This window comes from Vanellus vanellus (assembly GCF_965231255.1).
Source record: "Vanellus vanellus genome assembly, chromosome: 30".
NCBI lineage: Eukaryota > Metazoa > Chordata > Aves > Charadriiformes > Charadriidae > Vanellus > Vanellus vanellus.
Genome location: NC_138935.1, coordinates 776,753 through 785,901, shown reverse-complemented (window position 1 = coordinate 785,901; position 9,149 = coordinate 776,753).

Genomic DNA, 9,149 nt, shown 5'->3' with positions numbered 1-9,149 from the left:
AGCATTTCGCTGCAGGGGGGGAGGACCGGGGGAAAGTGGGCACCTCCCTGCAGCCGGGACACCGGGCGCGGGGGCGGGCTGGGGGCTGCCTCGGGCTCACCGGGCCCCGCTCCCCACCCCGGGGCGGTGCCGGGGCGCGGTCGGGATTTGCACCCCCACCCCCCCCACATCCCCCGGGGGGGGGGGGGGGCGGGTAGGAGGGGTAAACGCTCCATCCCCACCCCCACCCCCCACCCCTCCGCTCCGGTCCCAGCGGTGAACAAGAACCGGGCCGCGGCCCGTTGCGATCGGACAGGCCGCGCCGGGGGATGGCGGGGGCCCCCATGAGGGACAAAGCCACGGACAAAGGAGGGCGGCGGCTCGGCGACAGCGGCCTTCACCGGGGCCTTTCCTCCCTCCCCTTCCCCCGTCAGGGCCGGGCGTGGAACCGGCGGCGGCCTCAGGGTCGGGCCCGACCGCTACGGCGGGGGAAACGGGTGGGGGGAGCAACGGGGGGAGGGGAGGCGGGGGGGGGGGGGGAGGGCCGCGGGTGGGCCCGGGCGCGGCCGGGGCGGGGTCGGCGGAGGAAAATGGGGGGCCTCACCGGCTCGGGCGCCGCCTCGGGCTCGGGTTCGCCGTCCCCACCCCGGTCCCGATCCCGGGGTCGCGGCGCCGCCGCCGCTTTTGTCACTTTGGGCTGCGAGGAGGTGGAGGCCGCCATCTTGGCTCCGGCACATGCGGGGCGGCCGCCAGGCCGGCGGGCCGAGCGCCGAGCGGCGCGCGCCCGGCCAGGCCGAGCGGTCGAGCGCCGAGTAAGGGAAGGGAGGATAAAGCGGGAGGGGACGGGCACGAGGAGGGCCGGTCCCCGGGGCGGCAGGTCGAGCGCCGAGCGATCGAGCGGCGGGTTGGGGGGGGGAGCTCCACGGCGGGGTTCTAGGCCCAGGACGGGGACTAGGAACGGGCTTCGGGCATCGGACAAGGCCCCCGGGGCTCAGCTTTCGCCCAGGCTCACGGGGCTGGGTTGCTTCCGGACCAGGGCCTGGGCCTGGGCCTGGGCCTGGGCCTGGGCCGGGGCCTACGTCCCCCTCACACCTCCGGCCCAACCCCATAGGTCTCTCCTGGCCCCATAAATCCTCCCATGGGGACTTACTGCTCACTCCACCCCTTCCATAGGTCCCCCTCACACCTCCGGCCCAGCCCCATAGGGCTCCCTCTGGCTCCACGGGGCCTTGCTGCCATCCAGGAGAGGGCCCAGGGTCCAGGAGAGGGCCCAGGGCTCAGGTCCCTCCGTGGTGTCCCTCACACGTCAGTCCAGCCCCATAGGGCTCCCCCTGGCCCCACAGACCCCCACCATGGGGTCTGGCTCATGTCCGTCCATGATCTCCTTCACAATTCCACCCCAGCCCCATGGGGCTCCCCTGGCCCCATAGACATCCCCCCCATGGGGCCTGGCAGCCCCCCCAGGTCTCGGCTCAGGGTACGGGACAGGGCTCAGGTCCCTCGGTGGTCCTCCTCACACCTCGGTTCAGCCCCATAGGGCTCCCCTGGCCCCATAGACCCCACCACGGGGCCTGGCTGCCCCCCCAGGACAGGGCCCAGGCCCAGCCCCAGGGCTCATGTCCATCCATGGTCCCTTTCACACCTCGGTCCAGCCCCATGGGGCTCCCCTGGCCCCATAAAACCCCCTCCCCATGGGGCCTGGCAGCCCCCCAGCCCCTGACTCAACCTCCCCCTCAGCAAACGGGGCTCTCCCCAGGCCAACACAGCCCATCCAAGGCTGACCTGGACACCTACTGAGAGGGAAAAGGCCACCCAAAGTCTCCATCCCCTCTGTCACAGCCCAGGGTGCCCCAGGGAGCGGGTTTCTATTCAAACCACTCTAATATAAAGCAAAAAAGAGAAGGAATTTGCTGTCCAGAGGAGGGATATGAGGACATCAGCCATCTCCTGCCACCCCTCCTCAAACCAAGGGGTACAAATAATGTCTGAGCATGGATTCAGACACGAGGGGACAGAGGAGACAGCAGCAAAGTCTCCCCAAAAGCCCTGCTCCTAAACAGACTGACAAGCGTTGCCCAAACCAGGGGAGAACTTGGGATTTTTGGCAAGACCTCTTCCAAAATTACAGCAGGTGTTGGGAGAGAGCGAGCTCTGCGAAGGGGGAATCGCTCCAGGCAAAGAGAAACAACAACGAGTCCTATCGGAAAAGAGAAACAATACCAGAGCGCACAGAATCACAGGACGGTTTGGGTTGGGAGGGACCTTAAAGCCCCCCCAGTGCCACCCCCTGCGCCGGGCAGGGCCACCTCCCCCCAGCCCAGGTTGCCCCAAGCCCCGTCCAACCCGGCCTTGAACCCCTCCAGGGATGGGGCAGCCACAGCTCCTCGGGGCACCCTGCGCCAGGGGCTCACCGCCCTCACGGGGAAGAATTTCCCCCCGCTGTCTCCCCTAAATCTGCCCTCTGCCGGTGCCAAACCGCCCCCCCTCGTCCCACGGCTCCCCTCCCTGACCCAGAGTCCCTCCCCAGCTCTCCCGGAGCCCCTTTAGGCACTGGAAGGGGCTCGGAGGTCTCCCCGCAGCCTTCTCTTCTCCAGGCTGACCCCCCACCTCTCCCCCCTGCCCTCCCAGCAGAGGGGCTCCAGCCCTCCCAGCATCTCCGGGGTCTCCTCCGGCCCCGCTCCACCAGCTCTGTGTCCTTCTGCTGTTGGCACCCCCTGAGCTGGAGGCAGCACTGCGGGGAGGGGGTCTCCCCAGAGCAGAGCAGAGCGCAGCAGAGGGGCACAGTCCCCCCCTCGCCCTGCTGGCCACGCTGCTGGGGATGCAGCCCGGGTGGCCGGGGGCTCGCTGGGCTGCCAGCGCACGGTGCCGGCTCACGGCTTCTCCCCCACCGACCCCCTCGAGTCCTTCTCCTCAGGGCTGCTCTCCATCCCTTCATCCTCCAGCCTGGATTTGGGCTCGGGGTTGCCCCGACCCATGTGCCAGACCCTGCACTTGCCCTTGAATTTCATGAGCTTCACACAGGCCCACCTCTCCAGCCTGTCCAGGTCCCTCAATCTGCCGGCCACGCTGCTTGAGGAGGAGGAAGTGAAGGGAACATGGTAGACACACATGTAGGAAACCAAAATCCACCCAGATCAGGAACCAAAATCCACCTGGATCGCAAAGCAACCATAACAAGCACAGACTGTTGACCTCAGCAGCGAGCGGAGAGTACCGATCCCTGCCCGAACCGTCCTCCATCCACTCCCGGCACATCAGGGTGATAAATCCAGCACCAACCGAAGGAACTTACAGGTACATAAGAGTCACTGACAAAGCCCAAAATAGAAATACAGAAAGACGGAGCATGTAATGGTTACCTTGGATGGGTTCTGCTCAGCTCCATCCTCCTCCTCACCTCCCCGGGGGAAGGACAAGCAGAGTCCCAACGTGGCCACAAGTGTTTCCTTACAGTTTCTGGGCTTACGAGTTGAAAAGGCGCATTCAAAGCCGGCCGATTCGGTCCGTAATTACAGCAGGAAAACCCACGTGCGATGGCAAAGCCGTCTGCTGTTCCCAGAGCACACAAACAAAACCGAACCAAAGGAGGGGCAGTGGGGGAAGAGGAAACACCCCTCGGGAGCCACAGCTAAAACAACACCAGACCCACACCGGACACTTCATTTTTCAGCACGGCGAAGCTTGGGAGATTCAAATTCCTCCTTACTTTAGCATCTCAGGCAGCTTAAAAAGGGATGGTAGATAGTTAATCCAGCTTCTGCAAGGCTGAAGCAGCCACCATGGGCCAAATCGTGACATTTTTAGGGGGGTTTCAGAGCCCACAGTGGCAACCAGAGGTCCCCAGCGGCTCCGGTCTCCGTGCGGTGACAACACAGAGGGTCTCATCCCGGCAGCTTTCATGTGCCGAGGTGACACGTGCTGACATCTGTGGGGCAGCGCAGAGATTCACGAGTCCTCAAACACCCTCGCGCCGATTTGCAAGAAACCACGCTCAGAAGAAGGGGAGAGAAAAGCCCCTCATAGTGGTCGACAGCCCCATCGCGGCGGGAAGAAGGCTCCGGTTGGATCACCTGCTGCTCTGCTTTATAGAATCATAGAATCAGTGAGGTTGGAAGGGACCTTTAAGATCATCAAGTCCAACCATTAACCTACCCTGATAAAAACACCACCACTTCTAAACCATGTCCCTAAGCACCTCATCTACCCTTTTCTTAAACACCTCCAGGGATGGTGAATCCACCACCTCTCTGGGCAGCTTATTCCAATGTTTAATAACCCTTTCAGTGAAAAAATGCTTCCTTTAACCCCCATTTCAAGGGACGACCCGTGAAGCAGCCGGCGCCGCTTCTGAGCTGCAGAGCTGAGCTGCGATTCCCCAAAATCTAAGTCAAATCTTCCTGAAGAAGATCCAGGGAAGGCGACAAGGGGTACGGGAAACACCAGATTGCCTGATTGCTGGCTTGCGAACGGGCTGCGTCTGGGGTGAGGGAGGATGAAAGCATCCGTCTTCGCTGGCCAGCCCGCGGCATCCAGAGCTCTCTGCAAACCCGCTCCTTGCCAAGGGGGTTTTGCCAGCTCTCCGTCGCGCTTTCGAGCTATCAAATCGTTTGAACCGGGGTGCTTCCCCTCGCTGGCTCTGCCGAGGAGGACAGGCCGCTCACCAACTGCGCCTGAAGTTCCTCTCTTCTTTCTCTACCGGGGCATTAAGGCATAAAACCTCTCCTTGGCTTAAAGCAGACGGGGGAAAAAGCCGACATTGGGACCAAGGGGGGTCAGGAGGAATCGCTGTGGCAGGCGCAGGAGCTCACCGAAATTTAAGAAGGAGAGGAGAAATAGAAGAAATAGATGGTCTTCCTTTCTCTGCAACTATCCTGCTGGAAAGCGGAGGAACCCGAGGTGGTTGCAGTACCCGTGGGTATCCCTGGGTCATCCCAACTCAGGGCTCGCCCCCTGCAACATCCCCTCCCAAACCAGGATCTCCCAAAAACATCAGGAAAGGCAAAGGGACAATTTCTACCCTCGCTTGCCAAGACTGAAATAGGTTATTGCAACCACCTGCCTTCGAGTGTTGCCCCCAGAGATCCTCATTCCATAATTCCTGGGCTGGAAGATCTGGCGGAGAGATTTCGTGCCATCTCCTGTGGCCATAGATCAGCGGCAGTGAAAAGAGCTCAAATTTGGGCTAAAAACCTGACGTCCGGCCTCCCTGCGGCGCTGCCTACCGTCAGAAATCTTCAGAGACCCGGAGAAGAGACAATCTCAAGGGCAACGGCCCACGTTATCCTCGTGCGGGGGAAGGAGGGAAGGGAAGGAGGAGGCCAACGTGAGCTTTTCAATAACCTGGAACTCCTGAAAGGAATCAAAGACGGCGGAAAGTAGGTCAGGCTGCGGGTGAGCGCGGAACGAGCACGGAAGGAGGAGAAATCAGAAAGACCGGCACAAAAGGAGAGCGCGACCCGAGAACCGTAACGTGAGGAGGGTCCTCAGGGCACGTTAACCCCGCAGAGAGGTGAAGGTACCTCCAACCCTCTCCGAACTCAACAGGACACGGCCCTGAGCAACCTGACCTGGCTTTGAAGTTGGCCTTGTTGGCAGCTGGGGTCAGGTACGGACCTCCAGAAGGTTTTTCTAACCTTCATTCATCTGTGATTGATGCAGCCACCATGGGACGCGTGGGCATGCTCCCGGATGGAAAAGGAGGACGAAAGGCCACGTCCACAAAGCGTCTCGATTCCTTCACGGATGGCAACCACAATTAACAAGAGGAAGCAAAGGTCAGGATGGAAATCGGAGCTGCTGCTGAGCTGCGCTGAGGTCTTTGCTCTCAAGACAAAGTGTCGAGGAAGAAACGAGGCTCCAAGAAACCGTAAAATCTACAATAAACATCCCCCCAGCACAACTAGGGCTGGAAGAGAAGAGCCTTCCCCTCCCGATCTCCTCCGGCCTCTCCACAGCCCGTTGCTGAGGCTGTGGTTGTCCCCATCCCAGGCACCACAAAGTCACAGGCTCCTCCTGGCCCTGGCCACGCTGGCTCGCACACCCTGGACAAAAAGAGGTGGGGGGAGGAATCGAAGCGGCTATGGGGTCTCTGCCCACTTGTATCTCTGAGCAGACCACACCAGGGTTCCCTCTGGACACCCCTAAAATCAATTTTGGAGCCCTTGACGCTCAGCCGCCATCCCTTTTTCACTCATTGTCCACTGGAAGGAGCTCTCTGTTCTCCACGTGTCCTGGAGCGAAGCCCTGCAGGGAGGAAGCCGGGACCTTTGGTTGATGAGAAGCTCAACAAGAGTCAACTCATGGCCAAAAGAGCCACCCAATTCCTGGCACAGTAAAACGAATTGGTCAAGAGACGTGGTTGTCCCACATCTTGGTGTGGCCTCACCTTGAGTCCTGCGGGCAGTTTGGGGCTCCACAATCTAAGGTGGACATAAAAAATACTAGAACGCGTCCAAAGGAGAGCAACAGAGATGGCAAAAGGAGTAGAGGGCATGACTTGTGAGGAGCGGCTGAGGATACCAGCGTTGGTCAACCCGGAGAAGAGACTGAGGGGTGATCTCGTTGCTGTCTACAACTTCTTCGAGATGGGGGGAAGAAATGGAGATGCTGATCTCTTCTCTTGGGTGTCTTGGGTAGTAGGATGCGAGGGAACGGCTTAAAGCTGCATCAGGGGAAGTTCAGGTTGGCCATTAGGAAAGAGTTCCTCACGGACAGGGTGGTCAAGCACTGGAACGAGCTCCCCAGGGATGAGGTCATGGCCCCCAAACCTGTTGGTGTTCAAGAAGCATTTGGAGAACACTCTTAGATACAGGGTTTAACTTCTAATTTGCCCTCTGTGGAGTCAGGAGTTGGGCTGATGATGGTTGTGGGTCTCTTCCAACCCAGGAGATCCTACAAATGTTTCTGAAAACTTTGCTTTAGAGAGGGAGAAGGCACTCTTCAGCCAAGGCAGGATCTTGGGCACGGAAGGGGCAAGCCCCACTTCTGAGTCCTCGTCTGGGGGCTCAACACGAGCAAACACCAGATGGAGGAGTTGGGAGAATCATTCCCTAAACTCTTATCATTCAACCGACCCCCTCTCCTCCTCCTCCTCCTCCTCCTCCTCCAAACCCACGCGATGTTGGATGCGCTCCAGAAGATAAGACTCTGTGTGGGGTCAACCAGCAAATGCACATTTGCTGCTATTCCTACACACGGTGAAACATCACTATCGCTGCACAGGAACAGATGGAAAGGAAAAATCCAAGTCTAGCAGAAGATCTCATGGTTCGGGACATTAAGGGAGACCGGGGTGTGTTAAAGCTGGGAAAAAAAAAAAAAAAAAAAAGGGGAGAAGAATGGAAAATGATGATGCCAAGCCTGCGAAAGCAGTTGGGGGGCAGAGCAAGGTGAGGGCAGGCTCCGAGGAAGGAGAGCTGCGTGCCGTTTTGGAGAGGACGCGATTGCCTAACACTTCCCGAAGCCTGCCAAGAAGCGCCACGTGTTCTCTGTGGCGGCTGCCAGTAGGTTCGGAGCCAAGGAGATACACAAACAGCCTCGGTAACGAGCCAAGCTGAGCTCAAAGGAGGCGGCTGCAGCAACGGGACACACCTTCGCCCGTCACAACATGCGGGAAAAGCCACCGCTGAGCCCAGGGACCTCCCCGGAGAAGCCACCAACTCCATTAAAGACGCTTGGGGACAGCTTGGGAGCCAGCGGTCTCGCAGAAAAGGGGGGGGGGGGGGGGGGGGGGGGAAATGGTTTTCAGACTTTTAAGCTGTTCGAACCCAAATCAGAGTGAATATTGCAACTGCCCCCTATGTCACAGCCCATCCTGGGGTGGGCAGGAGCAGAGATAACCCTCCCGCTCTCCGCAGCGGGGACGTTTCCGGTGTCGAGGACCGGAAAGGGACTCACCAACGATCAAGGGGATCTGAAATCCAGACCAAAAAGAAGAGATTGAAAGATTTGGGTCTACAGAAAAGCAAAAAAACGGCGTCTCTGCTTATTGTAAATCCATTACTGTTCATTTTACCCCAATATTAAAAATACCGAAGATCTCATGGGCTTTCTAAGGGTGAGGGGTGGTGACGGCAGCCAAGGCGGTGGGGGAATCTCCGTCAGAGCCTGGAGCAGCCAAGCGCGGGTTGGTTTAGGTACCGTGGAGTCGCCTGGAAGCAGCGGGAGGGAAGATGTAACCTCCAAGATCCTCCTCAGTATCTCAAAACATCCTGTTTTTGCCACACACGCTCCCATCTAAACAACCAGCGCAGCCAAGTTCAAGTTCTCACCGCAGACCCAAACACCTACTTCCTCCCTTTGACTTTTACTTTTGCCTAAAGAGGGTGGGGTGGGGGGTGGGTGGGGGGTGTTTTTTTGGTTTGTTTGTTTATTTTCAAACAAGCAGCCAACAGTACGAGACTGGCAAGAGCCAACCCAGCTCTCCCGCTCCGCTCATCGGTGGAGCGAGTGTGTGTTAAGCACAGAGCCCTTTCCCAACGCCCTTCTTCGTTTCTTCTCCGCGTCCCACCTGCGACCAGCTCCGGGAAGTGAAACTTCGCCCCACGAGGACCAAGACGCTCGGGTCTCGCGGTGATTTGATTACAAGCCCAAGAACGGAGAGCACCGCCATATTCACGGTACCAATCTCCCGGCACCCGGAGCCAAATCCTCCGCCTTCGTTTCCTGCTGCAGCCTCCTTAGAAACCATGAACCGCAGGCGGCGCCGAAAACGGTTCGCAAAATTCTCCCCGAAAAGAGGATTTCTCCCTGTCCGAGCGCTCAAGCTGCCCGCCCGCCACCACGGAGGGTTTCGGTTAAGGGTTTACCCGTATTCTCAGCTCTTAACAGCTCGAGAGGCATCTCGCAACGCCGGCAGAGACCTTCTGGCAGCTCACGGGTCTGGAAGCGGAGAGGAAGGAAGCAGGAAACGGTTCGGGGAGAGCCGCCTGCAGCCGCTGAGCCACGACATCGTCCCGGGGCGCGAGCAGCATCGCTGCTGCCACGGCACCGCGACACGGCAGCCACCGGCAGAGATGCCACCGGCTCTGATGGTGACATTTTCCACAAGATCCTCCTGCCGTTAACACTTGCCTACAGCCTGTAGCTCATCAATGTGGCTTAAAACCCTCAATAAATTATGGAATTAGCATAAAACACGAGCAGAGGGCGTTAACGCTGAGCAGGTGCCC